Source organism: Poeciliopsis prolifica, unplaced genomic scaffold (genome assembly GCF_027474105.1).
Source record: "Poeciliopsis prolifica strain line A6 unplaced genomic scaffold, Auburn_PproV2 SCAFFOLD006, whole genome shotgun sequence".
NCBI classification, from domain to species: domain Eukaryota; kingdom Metazoa; phylum Chordata; class Actinopteri; order Cyprinodontiformes; family Poeciliidae; genus Poeciliopsis; species Poeciliopsis prolifica.
Window position 1 is genome coordinate 14,446,493 of NW_026562381.1, and position 17,294 is coordinate 14,463,786.

The following is a 17,294-nucleotide window of genomic DNA, read 5'->3' on the forward strand; positions in this document are numbered from 1 at the left end:
CTCATCAGACCGTGAAATTATCCCGGTTAGTCGGCCGAGATGAAACGCATAGAGGGCTGCTGAGGACACGCACACACTGTACTGCTGCCGGTCACAGCGCCTTAACTCGGATGTTACTGTAACTTTACACCTGCAGTGTCCCTGTGATGTAATGCGGTCAAGCTGCGGTCAAACAGAGCACCTCTGACTTATTCAAATCGATGCTTTTGTTATTTAGCTCATTAAAAAGTCAAATCAGATGAAAAATAGCAGCATGATTCAGGAGACAAACGGAAAACAGAAAATCAACCCTGCTAAATTTAAATTTGTAATTTAATCTAACAACTACAGGTTTATAACAACACATGAACTTATGCTTAAGCGTTAGAATCAGTCAGTCCAGTACAGAAAAACCAAGCTGAATTGACTCAAAACGTTTCTTTTTTCAAACACTGACATAAATGTACTGAATTATAAATTTATTTAATAACTGCACTAGTACAGTACACTTAAAATACACCAACAGCTTCACAAGCTAGCTAATGTAAAAACAACACAACTTTAATTTGTTCAGTCATTGCAATTATTAGAACAATTGTCAATGCAAAATAAATAAACAACAGGTTTACTGTCTTGGTCAAACGTGAAGATAAACTTCTTACAAAAGGTTCAGACTGAAGAGACATAATCACTGATAAACTATCTAAAAACTTTTTTCAATATCAGGACCAATTCAGATATTAATTTCAGATCGGTCCACCTTTACTCTCTACCAGAGGTTTATTCTCTCTCTTATAACTTCAGAGACCTTCCACCACATATACTGAATATGTACAGATACAAATGTTTCTATTGGTTATTCAGACCATAAATCGATTATTTGATTAAAAAAAATAAATAAATAAATAACAAAAACAATTGGCATATTTGCCTGATTTTTCATTGAACCATTTAAGCTTATTTTATACCAAGTTAGAAATACATTAAAATATACATAAACAAAATCATTGAAACATTTTATCCCGTTTGTGTACACTTGACGAAAGAGTTTAATATCAAATGGAAAAGGATCTGACAGCAATAAATATAAATTGTAAAGAAACTCAGAGATTCTTGAGATGTGGGTTGGTGTAAAACCTTAGACATGAATCTGGTTATAAAAAAGGTGAAAATGAGTGAAAGATTAAAGTAAACTGCTCTTGATGTGCTGTAGTGATTCGTAATGGAGTTAATCACCGTCTTTCATCCTCCCACTGAAACCTGTCCAACTGTTTGCCTCAAAAAAAAAAAGAAAAATTAAACTATTTTACATCCCTGAAACCAGTCACTCCGGTTTCAGAAGCCACAGAGCCTCGTCACAGAGCTGCGTTTCTTCGATAGTCAAATTCCACCCAAACATTTACAGTTCAGGTGATTAAAAATTAAACCTTACAGTAAAGATTGTAGAAATCTGAATAATCTAAAGATGGCTTCAGACTGGAGTCAATACTGGTGCTGGTAGAGCTCAGTGATGCATTTTTTTTAATCATATTATATCACTGAATCCAGAGCATGTTGTACGGATCACAGGAACAATCTTTTATTGGTTTAGACCATTTTTTGATGGACTCCAGTTTGTTTAAATAGATGATGATACTCTCATGTGCTCAGTAAATTCTAATTTTATTACAATAAAATATAGAAATATTAAACAGCATGAAATACATTTCCTTTGTTGTGTTGATCATACTCCACTAGTAGTGAGGTGAAACCCCGGTGGTGTATTATTTCACTAAACAGTATACCTTAAAATCCATATCAAAGTTTTATTTTACAAATTATCCTAAAAATGATTAAGAAAAACTACTTTATTAAAAAGTCTGATGCAATATAGTGTGTAAAAAAAAAGTCAGCTGATCCAAAATTTTGCACCTCCATCATATTTGCCCAACTTTAGCTCCTGTTGAATCCAAAATATCAAGTTGCTTTTATAAAACGACCAAACTCAATGAGTATATTCCACTGCATGTTGGTGCCAAAGCACTGAAAACTGCAGGTTTATTTGTGACAAATCTGACCCTTTAGAGTCCAATATTATCTTTGAAATCAATCACCATATCAATCTGATTTTCACATTACAATAAAACTGGTGAAAATACAAGCAAACTGCAAAATTAGGCCAACAAACATTGAATTAATGCCAAAAACTGATTAAAATATCATAAATGATGTTTAGGATTTGCATCAAAGCAATTTGGATCACTTGTGTTAAATGAAAACAATTAGATTAAGAGGAGACATCTTAAAAGTCTTGATTTAATTTTCGGCTGATTTAATTGTCAGTGCTCTAGTTAAGCGGTTTCAAAGTGGAGCCAAGTGGCCTGTTAAAGGAGAAGAGCAGCGCAGGAAGACATTTAAAAAAAGTTTCGTAAAATAAGATGTTTTACTGACTGACAGGAGAAAATTAAGCTAAGTTATAGTTTAACAAAGAATTTAATCAAACTATTCAAGTAAAATTGTTTGATTAAATTATTCATCAAAATTATTAATTGGAAATGTTTTAAATTAAAAAGTTTTGAATCAAATTTAAAAAAAATCACAAATTAGATTATAAAATTAAGAATTATTCAAATATTTGTAAAGTGACCAAACATCTTAGAGAGGTCTTGTCTGTTAACATCTTTTCATAATATTTTAACCGTATTTGAATAGACAATGTTACTTCATTGTCTAATAATTAAGATACTTTACTGAACAACAGAAGAAATGGATTCTTCTAAATCCTCCCAAAAACAAACCTAAATGTATCAGAACAATAAAGACGCTGCAGTTTAAAAGTCTACCATGGTTTATGTTATGCATGTAGTGTTATGAAAAAAGATGAATTATGCTCAAGCAAAGGTTTTGTAATTTCTTCCCATCATTGAGTCACTCCTCCAAGTGTTTCTCTAAGTATTCAACAGAAAATTTTGCAACAACAAAGACTGAAACAGTTGCTACCCTGAACGCCTCAGAAAAACTACAGCTTGTCATTTGACTAATTTATGTCTAAAATGGTACAGAAACGTCTTTAAATCTAACAACATTTGCACTCAATCATTTACTGGACTACAAGTCCCAAAAGGTGTTAAGCACACACAGAATAGACAGACAAACACTTCGGCTCCACAAAGAGCCACTGTTGGGCCACTGGAGTGTTTGGATCCAGCATAAATTGGCCGCCAGCTGGAGCGACGGACAGCGAAGGGCTGCATCAGCGCCCGGAGCCAGGAGGAGAGGCCTCTGCTTGTTGTGGAAACTTTGGCTTCATTTCAAAACACACAGCCCAGGACCACACACACAAACACTCAAACCCAAACTTAGAGTCCACTGAAAAACACGAGAACCGCCCACAGATTCCCTCACACTTTCCCCGTCACACACACAGTTATTGTTGCTGCTTAATTCTTTCTGATGGCCCTCAATCCCCCCCAGCACGACTCTGTGCCTGGGGAAATCATTCAGACAATAGAGGCGATCCAAACAGAACCAGACTGCAGCCAGCCAGGAGGCTGGAAGAGCTGCCAAGAGGCAACGGCGCTGGAATAATCGAGCTTTGAGTCGAGGCGGAGCAGTTTTTCAAGCTGAAGTGTCATTTATCCCGAAGAGAAAAGGAAGATAACTTAAAACAGAAACTGCTTCTGAAGGACTCCAACATAAATATTTAACTCCACTGGTAAAAACAATGCAGAATTGCTACAATATCAGAGGTTATATCGCCAACAGTGTTGGGTCACACAAAAAATCATTGAATTTAAGTGTAATTTAGGGCACAGATGAAAACAATTAAGCAGACAAACAGAGAGGTCAGATGTGTTTCCTTTGAATGATTAAGATCTTTAGTCTGGTGTTTTGGTCTCAACTTGCCTTTTTTGAAGGACCATTTTGTTTACAGAGCACCAGACTTCAGTTTTATCATCCAGTTATTGGTAGAAAGAAAGAAAAAAGAAAAACAAATCATTATTAAATCAAATTATCGCAGTATTTTGAATTTATCATACTATTAATTGATTTATTGCTTATTGCAACAGGCCTATAGGCATGCATATATGTGCATAACCCATCACAGTCCAAAAATACAAACACAAAAAAACATACATTTATGAACTTATTTGAGACAAAAAAACATTACAAAACATCTTTCTGCAACATTTCCAACTGTGGAGTTACAACATCACAACTAACTTGTGTGGCCTGACTAAATATATCTGCTACAGTCATGTGTGCCTGCAGTTAAATTGGTCCCTGAGGGGGAATTGGGTAGATTACTGCAGTAAGACCATCTCTGCCTTCATGTATAAAGCGGTAAATGATTCCCTTTAAAAACGGCTTACACAAAAATGAAACAGTTCCAGTACTCTAAGAGGCTTTGCACAAATATTTCCTCCTAAGTGGCATGTGTCATTAGAGGCAGCAAATGAGCTGGTTATGCGGACTCTTGGAGAAACCAAACACAGAAGCAATGTTCCTGCTGTGGAGACACACGGCGAGGCAAACGAGGAGAAACATCACACAATAAACCAACAACCAGGGAATTTCCAGTAACAAATACATTAGTTAACATGGGATTTATCCTCTTTTTAGAACCGAAATATTAGAAAGAGGAGATTATTTTTCAGAAACAAGATATTACCTTTATTCTGGGCTGAATGTTGGGCTGTTAAGCAATAAATCAATTAAACGCATGATAAATTAAAACAAACTCAATAATTTACAGTTGTGATTTATTATTTTTCTCAAATTCCAATTTTTCAGCCAAAACAAAAATGATTTGTGACACTGAATCAGATACATATCCGATTACTTTCAAAGAACTATTACGGTTCAGTATTAGTGAATTTAGCTGTTCCCAAAACTTTTCCATGGAACTAAATTCCAATTTGTTCAGATTTTTTTTCGTAAAGCATATCTATAAGATCCCAAAGAAAATGCAGCTCAGGAAGCTGAAACACCTTGATGCAAAGCTATTTGACAGATTTGGCTGGGATTTACAGACCAGCCAATCCCAGAGGGGCATTCATTTTCCTTGGCTCTGATTGGCTGCAACCCCAAATAGCCGAGATGACATCAGCTAGTAGAGCTAAGATTATTTCTACTGTGTTTATGAAAACATATTAAGATATACTTGGTGTTTGAACTTGGTGTTTGACAGCTTCATGCTTTTTCAGAGGATTTCCAAAGTATTCATGGATTTCAACTATCTGTGGGCGTTTGCAATCCCCAACTGGGCACTCACTGTAGTTTTAGGCAAGTTGAGTGGGATCAAATGCAGGTGTGTCAAAAATTGCATTTTTTAAAACACACTTTACGATGTTTATGTCTTCATTTTACATTTGTTTACTGGAGCTTTCCAGTATTTCAAAAATGTTTTTTTTAAAATCACAGGTTGGTTTTTAGGGTGTCCTAATTGTTCACAGTTGTGTCAAACTGGTGGAGATTCGACTTCATTGTTATGTTGGTTTGATGATAACAGCAGTTTTCTGGGTCAACCACACCCACTGACAGCAGCAGTTTTCTAACTGATTTCTTCTGAATCACCTTGTTGTAACCAAAGAGAACAATGTATAAAATGATCCAAAAGATTAACAGGAACAACAACTAATAAATCAAGATTTCTTATTGAGTGTTTCAGGATTGCAACTTACAATTATCAATTATGCTATTGATTTATTCTGACGATTAAATACTAAAAAATTGACACATTTTTACAAATTAAAATTTTTTTTTAACTACAATAAAAGAAATACATTAAAAGATGAAAATAAAATGTTTTACAGGCATAAATATAAAAAATCTGAAGAAAGAAACTGCTACTTGAGTTGTTTTAGCTAAAACATATATACAGACATTTATCTTAAATGTAAAATGTATGTATATTTATATATTTTGCCCCAATTAAATCAGCTTTGGTTTAATTACAGTTCTAAATGTGTTTTATTCAGTAAACAAGCTTTTTTAAGGTTGTTTAGTGATTACTCAATTAGCTGACAATTATTTCAATAATTGAGAAAATTTATCATGATAAAGTCATATTTCAAGTGACACCAACTGATTTAAAACAGTTTAATTATTTGAAAATCTGTTCTAGCACAAGACTGATAAAATTAACTAAAGAGCAGCTTGAAAGAGTGAATGAACCAAGGTCGACTGCATTACTGAACTCCACACAGCAATTTATGTTGAGTGGATCAAATGGAAGATTATTAGAAAATTCAACACACCCATCAGAAAATGTTTTGATCTTTCATAACTTAAGTCTTGGGTCTGTCCATTGTGACAACTCCAAAACAACTTCTCAAAGAAGTAATCCAGAAACCATCTTCAACCCTTTTCCGATTAGTGATTATTAATTCACAACTGCAAATCACATCAGGGAGCCAATAGATACTCCTTCTATTGCTTTAATGGACACTAAATCTGTCAAACTGAAGAACAAAGCAGACATAAACAGGAAGCATCTGTATTTGGGACAATTTAGAGACAAACTTGACGCAGGATATTAAGGGTTTTTAAGAAAAGCTGCAACACAGGGGAGTTAAAACAACAGTATTTACAGAAGTTGCCACATGAATGAAATGACTGTGGTTCAAAGGTCAGAATCTCCCACTCTGACCCCTAACACAAACACACACTTCAGTAACAGATTCTTGCGTTTGACTTGGTTTCTAAAGTAAGATTAAGTGTGATATGACGGTTCGTCTCTGGCTGGTAGATGACGTTCCATCATCTACAAATGGGAGAATTGTGTATCATCACATAGGAGTTCAATTACAAACAAGAGAAGCAATAACCAGTTTAAACAGACAGCCATAATAAAGTTCAAAGATTAAGGCTGTGACTATCAGTTATCAGCAGAGGTATCAGTCTGTCTTTAGTTTTGCAGGCTTTAACAGCAGAATTACATTTCACATCTGTCAGGACTCAAATGTCAAACTTCACTTAATGCGTCTGTCGGCAGGTCACAGTGAGAGATGTCAGCACTTAGCCAACCTGAGAGCTGACAGGCTCCAGGAGTCCTCTTCCTCCCACTTACTCCCACAGCCTCACTTTTACATCTTTCAAACATTATTTCACTAAATCTACTTTTCTGTCGTTTCCACATATTCCCTGTTTCTTCTGAAATCATCAGCTGCTATTGTACAGTCAACCGACTGCCAAACGTGAGTTAATAAATCTCATACTGAATGTTTCAATCGATAAGCTGGAAAGTTTTCTACATTAAATTATAACTTTCATAAAGATATTTACTTCCACAGGTAAAAAGAAAGCTTGACATTAGTAAGAATTGAATATAAAGGCCACTGAAGGACTGCCAGACTTATTGAAAGTAATGAAAACAAAATTAAATTGGGAGACTGATGATTGTCTACATTTTACAATCGCAGGTGAAAAATAAAGTATAATCCCCTTCCGGTTAAAGAGTTTTATATGTTGTGACACAATAAAAATGCCCTGATGCTTATGAGATTCTAAAATTATTTATTTTTAATCCTAAACACAAACATCAAGTGCCAAATTTAATTGATTGCACGATTATTCTCACTCCATAAAAACTAAAGCTTTGACTATTTGTTACTCTAAAGCATAAAGGCATTTCTCAACATTATGTTAAAGCGAAGAGACATCATTAAAAATTTGAGAAAAGCAACCATTTCTGCCCATCAATCTGAGAGGTTATGGGGGCAATAAGGTCTTTAAAAACCATAATTCTGCAGCGATAATAGATTATTCACACGTATGGAAACCTTTTTAGGCAGGTGCTAAGCGTCCCAAGAGTGGATGACCCAGCAAATTCACCCCAAGACCAGAACATTGCTGCAAAATTTAAAAAGCTCCATTTCAGACTTTACAGGCCTTAATCAGTGGTTTTAAATGTTAAATGGCGCGCTGATTGGACAGGTTCCTGTCCGATTACCAGTCTTTAAAAAGCCTGACCTGCTGATTCAGATGTTAGTTTGTTCTGATTTAGTTTTGTCTGAAAAGCATCTAGACAGAACAACAAAGTAGCTGAGCTGGTGGTACAATATTCACTATTATAAAAATCTGTTGATCAGTCATTAGAGGCAGCTCTAATACAAATAAGTAGCAAATTAGCCATCCAATTATCCAGGATAGGGCTTACATTTTGCCCCAATTAATTATTACAATATATAATATAATATTACAGGCCATCTCCAACCAGATTAATACATTTTCACATTTTGTTGGGGATCATCACACAAGACATTAAAGCATCACAATGAAACTTGTGGCTTCGACTGCTGCTAGTTAGTTGCAGCTTGGGTTTCCAGAAGGAACGAAAGATGACAGACGAGGCACGGACAATATGTAAATACTGCAAGTTGTTCAAATCCTAAAGCAGTCAGAAAGCATTGCTATAGCAACTGATTACTGGTTGTTAAGGGTTACGTTGAGCTTTCATAATCCCAGTTTTGGTAACTGGAAATGGTAAATGTTGTACTGAAAGACCAGTAATATTTGGTCTCAAGTGAACAAAAAGGTTGAGTCTATGAGAAAAAAAACTTCTCATGAACTAACAATTGCATCTTGTCTTATAAGATTTACGTACCGTTACATGTTGTGTAGTGCAGAATACTATGACCAGGAAGAGTCAAAGTCTGAACCAAGAGATAAAGACTAAACAAAAAGGTGCCAGAAAAAATCATTTCAAGTTGAATCTGAATGATCAAGATTTCAAGAACAATGTCCTTTGGTCAGATCAGTCAGTCTAGAGGTTTGGTGATTAGCGCTGAACATTTTTGGAGCATTTGAGCCAGTTGTAAGGTACGGTGGTGGAGATGTGATGATTTGGAACCTGGGTATGTTGCAATCATTAATGCAACACTATTCTGAATTAACTTTGAAGACATCAGTCCTAAAGAAATGGGTAAAAAAAAAAAATGGTGCAACCTTTCATGGGGTGTTTTCTTTTTTTGTTTTTTAAGTCACAGATTTTTACATTTGTCCTTTTTAAATAAATAAGTGTTGATTCTGGAGAGACTGAAGAGAACTGACTGTTCAGAAAACCAAACACATTCTTCAATTAAAAAGTTCACCAGGTCAAATTGACTCATCTTTGACATCAACAATAATGATATCAGAGAACCAGATGAGTTTAATCCAGCTAAACTCTACTTGGACACGAATACAGGTTATTCTGAAGCATCAGTGAGGAATAACACACTTATTAGTCCTGTGTGTTAGAAATTATGTCTGTTTTGCAGGATTACTGCAGTTCTCATGGAAGATACAGAAAATCACTGCATCAAACAAACTTAATTTCAGACCAAACAATCAGTAAAATTCCTGTTTCCATTACGCAGATTAAACTGAAATATTGAGGTAAGCAGGGTTCAGTGAAACGTCTATTGTTCTCATTTTCTCAGCTTTAACCACAAGCGTCTGATAGAGTAACCCGCAAGGTCTTAGATGACAGTTATTAGCCATTTACCGTACAGATGGTCTGCAGTACAAGGCGGGTAACCGATTAATTCCTCATTTGGCACACTGACATTCATTTCCCAAAGCTTTTAATAAGCTGACAAAGATACTAAAAGCTGTGAGGTTTCTTGTTCTTGATGCGATGCAGACCATTGCTGACCCTCCACTGTTTTATCTCCAACAGCTGAGAGAAAAGGGAGAGAAAATCTTGTTCCCTGTTGCTATTTTACAGAGAACTGTACAGGGTGAACAATGCAAATAATTTCCAACAACAGACAAATGAAGTGGTTGGATGCGAAAGAGATCAATAGTGTTTAGAGTCTATGGTGTCTGTCAGTGTTTATAATGTTAACACAAATGAAGAAAGTCAGTGTTGGAATTCACCCAACCTGTTGGCAAGCAGCTATTTCAGATGTTGACACACCAAGAAATGGAATCAGATGGAGCACAAGCACGGACTTGAGTTTCAGAGGAGGATAACATTCACGCAACCAGGACAAGGATGGTCATGTTTAGTTACCTCTAAGCACCTGCAGGTAGGCCTGTCACAATAACAGATTTTGCTGAGCGATTAATTGTCTCAAGTCATTGCGATAAGCAATAATATTGTTTGAAGACCTTTTTACACGGATTTAATGGAAATTACATAATAATACATGTGATTTCCTGTCAAAGATAGATACACTTAATTTTCAAAAGAACACTTAACACTGGAACTGATAAACAAAATAAACAAAACAACCAAAAACAAAAATAAAACGGATTCTCAGTCTCCATTAACAAAAAATGTACTTGTATAAAAACTAAACAACATAAAGGCAAAGTGGAAATAAATACTGCATTCAACCAAAAGAGTGCAAATTATGAAGTCTGTATACTATATTGCCCTTCAGTAATCATTAGATTTAAATAGAGCAGTCGGGCACATCTGACTGCCTGATGCAATAATTCACACAACACAATTTTTTGCCCCGAACGACAATCTTAGAACGTTAAAACGTACTAAGATTGTCCCTTGTGTGGTGTGTTACGGTACATCGTCGTGGCCTCTCCTCTCTAAATCACGGGTTTTCTCCGACTGGGCGCGTTAATGCAGCCTGTTGAATGTGGCAGGTAGCCAATCAGAAAGCGTGGATTCAGAAGACATAGGAGATGATATGTGGAAACAACATGAATGTTTAGTCAACATTTCATGCAAAGAAAATATAAATAAGGCGATAAACCCAGTAACTTTTCAGCTGTTCTTTGTTAAAGTGACCTAAATAAGTTATAATGATTTTCCTTCAGTCAGAAGTGACACTAGCCACATGCATTGCAGGTAGATTATGATAAAGCATTGATTGATGCCTGGTTTTAAAATGAGTTAACTGGACTTATTATTTTGTGTCCATTGTTGGACACCACACGGTTCGATCAAACCGTTGTACCTAGGATTTCTGTCGGCTAGTGTGTGGTCTCTCAGGTTTTGAAAATGGGGCGGCAATCAGCCGACAACTCTTCGATCGTGTAGTGCGCGCTGGGCATTACACTAAGGAAATGAGGAAGGGAGGGTCAGTGGAGAGCACCAGAGTTGAGCTTTTTTTCATTCAGTGTCATTAACAGAAAGAGGAAAAAGGCAGAAGAAACAATAAAGCAGACAATAGAAATGAGGCCAACAGTTTTAATTTATTGTGCGATTAATTGATTTATTGTTTATCGCGACAGGCCTATCTGCAGGTAGATTCATTTACCTAAACTAAGAGCTTTGACAGCTTTCTTTACCAGTTTATTAATGGTACAGATCCAATGACTGATAATGTCTGGTTCACATGGCGATTTTCTGTTGAGTTTCAAAGCATAAGAGACCTCACACAATTAAAAAAAATAATAATAATCTAAATGTTTCCCCAGTGTATTATAAGCCTGGTGGATCACCAGACTTTACTTGCACTCCCACCAGTCTAAGCTTTGTGTATTTATTGAATGGGTGTTTCATACACCAACAACGGGGTCTGCAATAAATCAGTAAATTAAAAAGAGTTCAATCATTTTATATGCATAATTTATCAGGGTTTTTTTTTTTGTCTTTTCTCACTCTCTTTCTGTCAAAAATAGATGATAAAAGTCTGCTGCTTTGACCTCAAATAACCCTTTAAAAAAAAGACAATTTTGTTTACAGCGACTCTATAATTCCCTTTATTTGTTATTTTGTTTCTTTTGAATATCTAAAATTATTGGTCTTTACTGGTCAACATGTTAACAGCTTTAGCAAATAAAGTGAGAAGTCACTGATAAAAGAAAAAAATCACTTTAATCATGATGAACATCTGAAATACAAAAACATATATTTATTTTAATTTCCTAGTTATATTTTAAAATTTTATGTCAATTTTGAACATTTTTTAACTGAAAAACACAATAGGCCTCTGGTTGACTACCCTACAGATTTAGAAAGTTTTGTGGGGGAAACCCTGTCCAGGTATCATAAGTTTGGTTCTACACACAAACAGATTTCACTCATGAACATTCAGATGTCAGATATCTGGCAAAACCTCTGGCGCTCAAATGGGACCTCCGAGTATAAAACATGGCTGACAAAGAAGAAGCAAGAAGCAATAACAATTGCTTCCACTATTTAGTGGTTGTTGTGTCTTCTGTATTTTGGATTCCCCTCCATGTTTCTGTCTGCTTCTAGAAAACCCCAAACGGTGGGATATCAGGCCAAGAGATTCCAACATGTTGAATATCCCCAGTTGAGGTCGGAGCGTTCCCAACGTCCTTCCAAGCATAACAGATTATTTGGAAGCACCACACACGGTAGGAATACCTCCTAAGATTATCTTTAGAGCCATCATGATAGTCAGACTGTCCTTATGATTGCTAGAAGGGGAAGACTGGGTCACAATATTCTTGCTTTGTAAACCAGGCTTAATTTAGCTACATTTCTGTAAGCAACTGTCAACATAATTTGTCCAAAAAACATAAATTACATACAACACAACATAATATAAAGGTTCACCAAATAATCTTTTGATATGTGAAAATATTTCCATCCTGTCAAGTCTCTCCCATTTGGTCACATAAGCAAAAACTTCAATGTAAATTTTAGCAATTTTATGTGACAGTTGAATCAGAAGTAGTACATTTTTGTGATGTAGAAGGAAATAAATGTCTGAAACATATACTTCAGTGATCAAGAATAAAAAATGTTTCATGTAGTCTCAAAGCTAACAACAAAGACATGCAAAAAAACTGTCAGGTATAATTTACTGTCCTTTCTGTCATCTATTACACTGTTTAGCATTTCTCTTTTCAGCATTTTATGATATTTCACCACATAAAAAGACTCAGTTCCCTTATAAGTCAGCAGAATGAAAACGCGTGAGTCCAAAAGTCACATGGACGTGCAAGCAGGTTTTCTAATGTTTCCCTCAATTAGAAAAGAAAGAACTTTGTTGGTGTGGCTGGTGTTGTGACCAGCAGGTCATTTCCAAACAAAGCAGCCCTAAATGCATCCATGTTTGTTGTAGTCATGTAACAGAAGGCTGCAGGGCTTTTCTCTGTAACAAAAACTACCGTAGTGTGTGAGACTGATGCATTACTCAGGTTCATAAAAGCATACATTCCTGCTAAGTTCCACTGCAACATAAGAAAAATTGCATTTTATATTTAACAATTTCTGCTTTCATCTTCCACCCACATTAGTACAATATAGAATTAGCACTTCTATATAAAAGTCAAGATGTGATTTCTTCCTACATTCTCAGAAATATTTAGTTGAAAACTAGCTTTACTTGCAATTGGGGGATCCTCTACAGTTGCTTAGTGCTCATTTAGGGAGCTGTCTGATCTCATTTCCTGTCCAAGAAAAAGACAAATCCATCTTCCGGCGCTTCAGTTTCTATTGAGTTTTCTCATTATCAAGCAGTGCTGAGTCTTAAGAGACCATATCCTGCTCGCCTGTCATGCAGTTTTATCAGGCTGCCCAGAGGGACCATTAACATTGTTTTACCAGACAGAGAGGCATGTTTTCTGGTAGGATAGATGATTCTTAGGTCATTTGTAATCATTACACACTGATTAACATGCAGACATAATGCTAGAACATCAAAAAATGATGATTGGGACATGATATCTCAGGGCAATGTGGATGTTTTAACACAAAATAGGCATCAAATCTGACTAATGCTGATTCTTAAATAGGAGGTGCTGGCTTATTTAACTCATAACAAATGATAATTTAAGTTTTGAGCCTGTGGTTATGCTACTGTCCAGGTTTTGTTCAGAGACTGGTCGGCTATAAGATTGTGCTTTAAATTGATCAATCAATCTACATCCCAGCTTTTGAAGACCTGATTGTTTGATGTTTTACACCTGATAGTCCAGGAAACTCACTTAGTTAGAAACCAAAGTTGCATTATTTGCTACAGCGCTGTGTGAAAGCGGGTTTGCTTTGTCGATCTGAAAAGCAATTTGCGGTGGCGCTGCACAAAGAACCACTGAAGGAAACGACATAAAAACCTCTGAAGAAGACATTAGCGCAACTTTCTACTTTGCAAAACACAAATGGAATAGCTCAGACTTTAGTAGCATCCATTCCTCCTGCTAGTGCTAAATTAGCATGTTTGTTTTGGTGGTTTTACCCATAACGCCCTCCGTTATAGTACGGTCCTGTCCAATGTTTTCATGTGGTCCACAGTTCCCTTTTCAGAGATCGAGTCATTCACACCTCGACAAATGAACCAGACTTTCCAGACAAACGAAGTAGAGTTTGATTAAAGCAGACTAAACAAGGCTGGTATGAAAGAACCCGAAAATAAAATCTTTTGGCAAAGTTAGACTTTTCAGATTGACAAATTAAACTTAAATACAAGGTCCAATTTACTGTTCACCTATGGTTGACAAAGATAAAAACACAAGCCTTAAGACTCAAACTGACCAGAATTTATTTGTAGTCACCCTGACATTCCAAGTTTCTGACCTTAGTTGGAGGTGCCTCAGTCTCTAATCAAAGGGTGAAGTATATTTTCATACACAAAGTGACTTTAGGAAAACTGCCATCATATATCTTCTTCAAGTTAACTACAGTGAACCTCAGAGCAAGCATCTGGCTACACCATAAGGTAACATTGATGTGCACTGAGTCAGGAAAGATGAGTTTGTCCCATAGTTTGAATGATGTGCAGTTGTCTCTTTAACTAGTTTAAAACCAAAAACTGTCAGAGGTTTTTATTGCTTGACACATTGTTGTAACTGTAACAAACGTAATTTATCAGTATTGTTGTGTTAGTATTACTTTCTTGGATCTTGTACTCCTTTTATCTTAGCCAGGATGTCCTTGTTAAAGAGATTAACAATCTCAGTGGGTATATGTCCAGGAGAAATATCCATAGGAGTCCAGCAGCAGTCCTCCAGGGTCTGGATCTCCTTGTTTTTGATGTGTCTCTGCTCCAGAACCACTGCTTTAAATAGTCTAACAACATCCTCAGCATGTCATAAAGTTCTGCAGAAACTAACAAAAGACAAACTATCATTTGATCCAGATGTGTTGAAGCAGAGAAAGAACTGAAACATGTAGCATACCAGCCCTGGAAGACTTGACTCTGGTCTAATCGAACGCTGTTTTTTCCCCCTCAAAGCGAGGAGAAAATGTCAATGTTCATGTCAAAAACTTGTATGCTTTTCAAGATTCAAACATTGGGTCTTGTTATGAATTTATTGCAGATGATAGAAAATATGCCAAATCAAAAAAAAAAAGTTTGAGAAAATGGATGGAAACTTCATTTAGAGGTTAAGAAAAAGGAATAGACTCTGGAAATTCAAGTTCAAATAATATAAAATACTTTGATGTAACAGGGAACCAGTAAGTACCACATACTTCTCACATTTTCCTCTTCATATTCAAGTGCAAAATACAACACAGCTTTGAGATTCTTCTAGAAATCTATAGACATGTGAATGATTTGAGGCTTGAGGCACTGGTTGCAAAAGTCCAAGAAATGGAAAAGTTTATCCTTCAGGCTAATTCCTCATTAGCTCCAAATGACTCCATCGCACACAGAGAAAGCTGTGTTTGTACCAAGGTGACAATTTATCTACATCTCTTCTCAGAAAACTGCACAGACTTGTTGGTTGCTCTCTGCACGCCTTCCTCCCCACAATGTCAGTCTGCTCTCGCTGCTGCTGCAGCCTGGAGAGGGACGACAACCACCCACAAGACAAGGTACAAATATATGCACCAACTTCTGATTTAAACCAAACCCCAAGGCAGCTCTTCCTCCACATGTTAGCCTGAACTTTGGACATTGGGGGAGAAAGAGGTTAGCTTAATGGAGGAGCTTAATGGAGGAGCATGAGCTTTCAAGAACATTCCATCTTAATAGGAACCAAGAACTGGTGCTTGGTCAGGATCGGCATTTAAACACAACCAGAACCACAGGAGGCTCCACTCAGACCGGGCTAACGGTGGCCAGCCCGGTTAGCGTTACAGCCGTCTGAACGGCACACTTTTTCTCTTATTAACCCCCCCACTACCACCTCATCCCCGGTGTGCAACTGCAGGGCCCGGCGCCGCCATACACCACCACACAGGCGTATAAAACAACACGTACAGCATGCTCGGGAGCGGACGGAGACGGGGAGCGAACCGGTACCGTGAAACCGAAGAGCGAGTCACAGAGGACGGGGACACGTTGACCAGGGGGAGGGGGAGAAGTGGGCGAACTAACCTGTTTGAGAGCCGCACAGTCCGCTGGATGTTTGGGTTGAATCCGAGTTAAATCCACTATCAGTGTAACAAAGAGACGAAAATCACCGAGTGGTGGCGGAACAGGCCGAAAAGCTGGGGAGAAAAGTTGAGCATGCGCAGACTGTGCGACGGGAGGGCGAGCGTGTTCAAGTGTTTTGGAATTTTTTTAATTGATCAGCTAAATGAAGGATTAATTATTAAATTAGCATATTTTTCCGACATAAACAACTTAACAAGACTTCATATTTTATAGTTTTCAAGTTATTTTGAATTTTTTGACAAAATTATTTCTGTGGATTTAAATTTTGTATTTGACCCGCATACAAAAAAAAAAAAAAAAACATACATTTTTTGTTGTATGTATTTATTTACAGAACATTTGTTTTGCATAATTGAATGCAGTCACCTTACTCACTAGAAATTTAATTGTGGGCTAATGGGGGAATGCTCATCTTAATTTTACCAGTTGACATCTTCATTATTTATTTAATACAGTTTCAGTTTTGTTAAATTTTATTTTTGTTTGTTTTTCCATTTACACAAATGCATTGCTGTATAGATTTAATCAAAATTTTATGTGTCTCTCAATCAGCTTCTTACCAGGAATATATTAGGCAATACGTGATGACAGACTAAATATGGTAATAACATCCTAAAATATTTTATAAACAAGTTATGCTTTAAATACAGAATATTGCTAAACACACACACACACACACACACACACACACACACACACACACACACACACACACACACACATGTCCTTCACAAAGACGTTTCATTGACTTTCATCCATTGTTTATTCATTTAAAGCAACCATTACCACTTTGTACTTAACCCCAAACCTAAACTCAATTCACACTTTATCCCTAAACGTAAACCTCAACCCAGAAAGAACAAGTCGTCTTCACCTTTGTGATAACAAATGGAACCGAATTCTATATAGAACATGTAAAACTTAACAAGACTGATTTTGACTGTCAAAGTTCAAACTATTTTATTAAAGAATATATTTAATAAAAAGAAACAAAATAACATCTATAAAAATGTGTCGTTTCTCTCACTACAATTGCATGTCTCAATCCTGAAATGAATTAAATTGTGGAAATTTTCAGATTATCGTTAA

General features: G+C 36.3%; 1 protein-coding gene across 1 annotated transcript in view; it reads right to left on the reverse strand.

The window, feature by feature from the left end:
• LOC129360698 (polycomb group RING finger protein 3) overlaps positions 1–16,231 on the reverse strand; it is a 45,435-nt gene extending 29,204 nt beyond the window's left edge. The window contains exon 1 of the mRNA XM_055031058.1: positions 16,146–16,231. The gene's annotated coding sequence lies outside the window, so the exon portion shown is untranslated. The remainder of the gene's footprint in view (positions 1–16,145) is intronic.
• Positions 16,232–17,294: the final 1,063 nt, after the last annotated feature.